A 7,417-nucleotide genomic window follows, 5' to 3' on the forward strand; every position below is an offset into this window, starting at 1 on the left:
CTCACCTCCAAGCCCATTCTCCAGGCTGCAGTTTCAACCCAGCCAAGGTTTGAGTAGTCAGGAAAAAAGAGGATTAAAGCGAGTGCACAGAAGGGTTCTTTCTCAGGTCATTTTAAAATTGAGACACACATGACATTTCTTAGATGTCTGAGTGTGTGGTTGCATCTGCATCTGCTACGTGTGTGCACACACACACACCCCCCACACCCCACATATTCTAATACTGTTACTTTTTAGGAATTCTTGTATGTATAGAGTATGGTAGATATTGCAGCTAAGTTATGTGCCTTGTGCTTTCCCTTTAATAAACAATGAACACTGTCTTCTCTCACTGCACATACTTTTTTTTTTTTTTTTTGAGACGGAGTCTCGCTCTGTCGCCCAGGTCTGAAGTGCAGTGGCGCCATCTCGGCTCACTGCAAGCTCCGCCTCCCGGGTTCACGCCATTCTCCTGCCTCAGCCTCCCAAGTAGATGGGACTACAGGCGCCCACCACCACACCCGGCTAATTTTTTGTATTTTTAGTAGAGACAGGGTTTAATTTATTTTTTGAGATACAATTCACATAACGTAAAACTCACTGCTTTAAAGTGTACAATTCAGGCCTGGCACGGTGGCTCACGCCTGTAACCCCAGCACTTTGGGAAGCCGCAGCAGGTGGATCACCTGAGGTCAGGAGTTCGAGACCAGCCTGGCCAACATGGCCAAACCCCACCGGTACTAAAAATACAAAAATTAGCCATTAGCCAGGCGTGATGGTGGGTGCCTGTAATCCCAGCTACTCAGGAGACTGAGGCAGGAGAATCGCTTGAACCCAGGAGGCAGAGGTTGCAGTGAGTGAAGATGGTGCCACTGCACTCCAGTTTGGGCAACAGAGTGAGATTCTGTCTCAATAAATAAATAAATAAATAGTGCAATTCAGGGGCTTTTAGTATATTCACTACCTAATTCTAGAACATTTCTATCATCCCCAAAAGAAATCTTATACCTATTAACAGGTTGGTGCAAAAGTAATTGCAGTTTTTGACATTTTAATTTTAAGTGGCAAAAACCACAATTACTTCTGCACTGACCTAATACTAGCCAATCTCCACTTCCCTTCCCCTCATCTCCTGGCAAAGGATCTGCTTTCTATTTGTCTGGATTTGGCACCTGGATAGGTTATATATTTGAAATTCTACAATATTTGACTATTTGTAACTGGCTTATTTTTAAGGTTAAACATTTCAAATTGTAGCATAAATCAGTACTTCCTTCTTTTTTATGGCTAAATAATACTCCACTGTTTAGATAGATCACATTTTGTGTATCCTGTTAGCAGTTGATCAACATTTGAGTTTTTTCTACCCTTTGGAAATTATTAATCATGTACTATGAGCATTCGTTTACAGGTTTTTGTGTGAATATATTTCCACTTCTCTTGGATCTATACCTCGGAGTGAAATTTCTGAGTCCTGTGGTAACTATTTTTTTCTTTTTTCTTCTTCTTTTTTTTTTTTTTTTTTTTGAGACGGAGTTTCATTCTTGTTGCCCGGGTTGGAGTACAATGGCATGATCTTGGCTCACTGCAACCTCTGCCTCTCAGGTTCAAGTGATTCCCCTGCCTCAGCCTCCCGAGTAGCTGGGATTATAGGCGCGCACCACCACACTCGGCTAATTTTGTATTCTTGTCAGAGGCAGGGTTTTTCCATGTTGGTCAGGCTGGTCTTGAACTCCCGACCTCAGGTGATCCACCTGCCTCAGCCTCCCAAAGTGCTGGGATTACAGGTGTGAGCCACCGCGCCTGGCTATTTTTTTCTTTTTTTGAGACGGAGTCTGGCTCTGTTGCCCAGGCTGGAGTGCAGTGGCATGATCTTGGCTCACTGCAACCTCTGCCTCCCAGGTTCAAGTAATTCTCCTGCCTCAGCTTCCTGAGTAGCTGGGATTACAGGCACGTGCCACCACACCTGGCTAATTTTTGTATTTTTAGTAGAAACAGGGTTTCACCATCTTGGTCAGGTTGGTCTCAAATTCCTAACCTCAGGTGATCCACCTGCCTCATATCTCCCAAAATGCTGGGATTACAGGCATGAGTTGCCGTGCCTGGCCCCTATGGTAAATCTATGTTTAGTTTTTTGAGGAACTGCCAGACTCCATATCCACTTCCAATTTCTCCACATCCTCACCAACAACAGTTATTTTACCTTTTTAAAAAGTTACAGCCATTCTAGTGAGCGTAAAGTGGCAATTCTTCATGGTTTTTATTTGCATTTCCCTAATGACTAATGCTGTTGGTCATGGATATGCTTTTAAATTATGATTTTAATGGCCATGCAAATTCCATTGTAGGTTACTATAATATATTTTTAAATTGGCTGTTATTGAATATTCAAGTTGTTTCTATTTTTTCAAATTCACTTATACATATAAGCCTTTATGAATCATAGTCATCTCTGATTCCATGACATTCATCCATTCACTCATTTATTCAATAGCTATCTACCAAGCCAGGCCTGTTCTAGACAAAACAGATCCGATCTCTGCCCACCTAGAGCAGACGGTCCAGAGATTTATTAAATGGTTGTGCAAATAAGTCTATCAGCAGGCTGACGAGTATCAGTAAGGAAACACACAGGACACATATGTAAGAGGAGAGCATCATTCAGAGTGGGTGGCCAGGAGAAACCAGCCAGGGGTGGGAAATGGGGAAGAGCATTCCAAATAGAGGGAGCAGCATGTGCAAAGCCATTGAGAAACTAACAGAGACCTGAGTGCCCAGGGGGACAAGAGCAAAGAGGGAGGCGAGGGCTAAGGTGGAGGGGATGGAAGTGGACATAGGATGGACTGTGCCGATTGGCAGCCCGCTGCGGGAGGGCTGAATATGTTGACAATTGTTTTATTTCCAATATGCCCTTTAAAAATAGCAAAGAAGGGATGAAGAGAAGGAAGAAGGCAGGGAGAGGGGATTTCCGAAGACGGAACACTTAAAGGAATGGGGTCCTGCCCTATCTGTGCCTACACTGGCCAAGGTGAGCATCTGTCAGTTGTCCAGCCTGTCAGTCACCTGCCAGCGTCCATGCCCAATCTCAACAGCTTACACCACACATGATACTGAGTGATCTTTACCCCTGGCCAAGTGGGTATTTTGACCTAAGAGCAGCCAATCTTGAAGTTGGCCAGTGGGCTGAGAAGTAACCTGGTGTGGTATAAAATATGAATATTTGGTCTTGGTCTCTAATTCCTGGCACAGAGCTCCTAAAACCCTTGAACATATTGCCTTTCATATGCTAATGAGATGACTTATGGAGGAGCCCTAGAGAGCTTCATGATGAGGGCTGGTTACCCCCACACCCCCAGCCTCCATGGGGGCAAGATGGGCTGGAGATTGAATTCAATCGTCAATGGCCAATGATTTAATCAATCATAATGAAACTGCAAGAAAAACCCCTAAACAACAGGGTTTGGGAGCTTCAGGGCTGGTGAACACGGGGACTCACTGGGAGGGCGTGGAAGCTTTGTGCAAACCACCCCATGTTTTGTTCTCTGCATCTCTTCCATGAGTCTGTTCTTGAGTAGTATCCTTTATAATCCACTGGTAATAGTAAGTAAAGCACTTTCCTGAGTTTTGTGAGTCGTTCTAGTGAATTATCTAACTAGAAGAGGAGGTTATGGGAACCCTGAAATTCAGAGCCAGATGGTCAGATGTACAGACGGTCCCTGGATTGTGACTGGTGGCTGAAGGGTGACAGCCATGTGGGGCTCAGCCCTAAACTTTGGGGTCTGCACTGACTCCCGGAGTTAGTGTCAGAACTGAACTGAATAATTGAACACCTAGCTGGAGTTAGGGAATCAGAGACCTCATATAAGAACTCACTTAATCCACTGCCTGTCCTGGTGGGGGACTTCCAAACCAATCAAGTCCTCCCTCTGGGGCACTGAGTATAAGTTAAGAAGTTGGGAGCGAGAGTCGAAGCAGGAAAGATTCACAGAGGGAAGGAAAGAGAAACTGGGCTAGAAAAGCCATGAGCTCACCGGAACTGGACAGCAAGAGAAATCACAAGGAGGCAGAGGCCGCAGGAAGCAGAAGGCATGCGACACAGAGGGGAGGAGAAGACACAGGAGGTAGCAGGGCAGGTAGAGGAAGAGACAAGCTGATCACCAGAGAAGGGCTGGAGATGACAAATTAGCTTGGCTCTGAGCAACTCTCCACTTCTCCTAAGAGCTTCCCAGGCTCTGAGAGCCCTGGCTGGGCTACGGCGGAGGTTCTGTTTTCCTCGTTTCCTCCTGGAGTCTGCTGCAAGTGACCTGGCAGTGTCTGCTCCTTACGCTGTCTCTGGTTCCAGGCACGTGGGCCTGGGCTTGGCTCAGAACTTCCCAGCCTCATTTTGCAGAAAAGGGATCTAGGAGAAGGAGAAAGTTCTGAAGAATGGCATAGGAAACCCTTAGGGTGGGGCCGCCATGGAGAACAGGGGTGCTAGGGTGGGCATAGGGGTCCTGTGGGTGCAGCTCAGAGATCCAGGAGCCAAAAAGCACAGATTAGACTCTGAGTCACTGGAGGCCCCTGAGAAAAGGCTGTGCCCTCTCTGGGTCTGAGTTTCCCCATCTCTGAAAGTAGATGACTTCTGCATCCCATCCCAGCATGAATATTTGTTGAATCTGTGACATGAGAGGAAAAATCATTTACAAAAGAAAGAGCCAGAAACTTAGAAATCCAGTAGGCCAACAGATGTTTGAGAAACACAACATCAAACATTTAAGATAACCAATACAATTTCATTTCTAAAATCTGAAGTTTCAAACTTCATCAAGTTGAGATATTCGAAATATTGGGCTCTGAGGGCTGGTGGGAGGAGAGGGGTCAGGTCTGCTGACGAATGTCCTCCTCTACACCAAGAGGACACCATCCACTCTAAGACCAACAGGGCCCCAAAATGAAATCCCTCAAATTCCACAACATCAAAAGATTCCTAAAGTTCCCCAGGTTTAAAGATTCTCCAGATCCTAAAATGTCCAAGATTTCGAAAGATGCTGAAAGCTCTGAAGTTTCCCAGGTTCTCAAACTTTCACAGGTCTCAACTTCCCAAATTCTAAAAGTCCCAGATACACACAGTGAGCCTAGTCGGGATCTGGCTTGAGAAGCTTGAAAGCACAGGGCCACCATCTTTACCACCTGCTTTTTCTCCAGCCAGAGGCTGAGGCCCTCCCTTTGGGCACAGCTGTCCCTGAGGGCAGTGTTTTCTGTGACCAGGGTGGTCCCCACGTGGAGTAAGTTGGGCCTTAATCCTTTTCTATGCCTCCAGGGGCCCTAACCCTTCTCTCAGTAAGAACAGCTGCTGTCTGGGGTCCTGGGCCCCAAGATTCACCTTGTCATTCATTCCCAATGGCTCTGTCCTCGAGAGCTTACTGCCTAGTGGGGGCCACAAACAAGTAAGAGAAAGGGTCCCTGGAAAGGATGTTCACAGGGCAGTGGCCCAGCCAGGTGTGACCCCCTCTGAGGGGCCTGAGCTCCTGTCCTGCATGGCATCCCCACCTGCTGGCCGCACCCAGGTTACATCCCAAGGATGCCATTCATCAGCTCCAGCCTCAGGAGAAAGCATCTTAGAGGCTCCAGTCCATGGCAGGTCAGAGGGCATCTCCGAGACTGCTGCCGGCCTCGGCTTCTGCTGTTTTGGACCTGCTGGTCCAACTGCCCATCCCAGGACTGAGCCTCCACCTCAGCCCCATCAGGGCATCTCCAGCTCAGCTTCCGCTCTGGTTCTGCTGCTCCCTGAGCCAGGCCCCCACTTTCCAGCTCTGATCCTTCATGGGATGACTGTACCTCAAGTCTCAGGAGAGATGGAAGATGCCTGAGGTCAGCTCCCAGCCTCCAAGTCAGGACCCCTCCCCAAAGGGATGTTGGGTGGCACCAGGTAGAGGGAGAAGAGACTTTGGAGGGAGCACTGGCCCAGAACCCAGACTTAACTATATATCCCCAGGTTGCAATCTCTGGAAACATCCATTTCCTCCACTATAAAGGGGGATTTTAATTATTCCTACCTGACTCAGTAGTAGGGGAATTGGGTGACCGGCTGCCTCCCTGCTTGTTAAAGGACCTATCAGACATACTCCCCTTCCTTTCCGCTCCCCACCCCCAATCCTGAGTGAGTGTTGGGAGCCGAAAAGGTCAGTCTCACAGGAACCAGCAGCACAGAAGGGGTGGTGCTAAGGCTCGCCCAGGGGTGAAGAGTCAGAGAGTGGGTTTTAACACAAACACTAATTGTGGATCCCAGAATGGACTCCCTGGCTCCATTCATGAAACTGGTATTTTTAGCCCAGGATCAGCTGCCTGCGGCCCCAGAGGGGGTGGCCAGGCCATGTGTCATGTCTCAGTGATGATGGACTCACTCTGCCCAGGAAACAAGCCCACAGGGGCCTGCTGCCAGATCCCAGGGCTGCCACTGCATCCAGGAAGAGGCAGATGTTCAGTTAAACCCTCTCATCCCCAAGGGGCACACCACAGGGTGTCAGAAATGACAATAATAATGAATATACATTAAACATTTCCTAGGTACCCAGCACTGTCCTGGCATTACAGGCATTAACTTATTTAATCATCACTACGAGGTAGATACTATTATTATCCCCATTTTATAGATGAGAAAACTGAAGCTGGAGCAGTTAATTAACCTACCTGAGTCCACACTGCGGTAGCAAGTGGAGCAGGGCGATTTAAAGCCAGGGAATCAAACTCCAAAGTCCATGCTCTTTCTGCCTGGTCACTTGGAATCTGGACCAGCAGTGGACAGTCTTCAATGGCCAGTAGGTCCTCCTGCCTCAGCCCATTGAGTTTTCTGGGATTGCAGAGTGTATTTAGTCGGTGCTTCCCTCCTGCAGAGGTGAGGAAATTGAGGCCCACCATGATGTCCAAGGTTAAGGAACCATTTGGCCCTAATTCCCAAATCACAACTTTTCCCACTGAATGACTCCATGACAAGTTCATCTTGTCACCCGCTCGCCTCCTCAGCCTATCCCCAGCTCCCAGATCAGATAAGCTTGCTTTAGGGCAAAGAGCCTGGACTCTGGATGCAGATATGAGCCCCGATCCTGATGTGTTATGTGACCTTTGGCAAGTCAACTCACTTCTCGGAACTTCAGTTTTCCCCTCTGTAAAATGGGTGTGACTGGGCTATCTTCATAAGGCTGTGTGGTGGGTATAAATTGCCTGGAGATTCATCAAACATGGGTCTCCTTACTTTGGGCTCCTTGAACTATTAATTAATCCCCACTGTGAACAAGACACATGGCATACACCTTCCCAGGGTTATTCCTGGAAATGGAAGACCTGGTGATGGAATTGTAGACACTGTGACCACCTGTTGGGGAGAGATTTGGAGCAAATCATGCCATGACTGCCTCTATCCAGTCTTCAGATTCCCAACAGAAAAGAATTTGGCAGAAAG

At 47.6% G+C, this 7,417-nt stretch overlaps 1 long non-coding RNA gene across 1 annotated transcript; it reads right to left on the reverse strand.

Moving 5' to 3' along the window:
- Positions 1-2,527: 2,527 nt before the first annotated feature.
- Positions 2,528-6,848, reverse strand: LOC141408611 (uncharacterized). The gene is made up of 2 exons (XR_012424455.1): positions 6,649-6,848; positions 2,528-4,378 (listed from the first exon to the last, which is right to left on the reverse strand). It is a non-coding gene; the product is annotated as an uncharacterized lncRNA (long non-coding RNA).
- Positions 6,849-7,417: the final 569 nt, after the last annotated feature.

Source organism: Macaca fascicularis, chromosome 15, assembly GCF_037993035.2.
Source record: "Macaca fascicularis isolate 582-1 chromosome 15, T2T-MFA8v1.1".
NCBI classification, from domain to species: domain Eukaryota; kingdom Metazoa; phylum Chordata; class Mammalia; order Primates; family Cercopithecidae; genus Macaca; species Macaca fascicularis.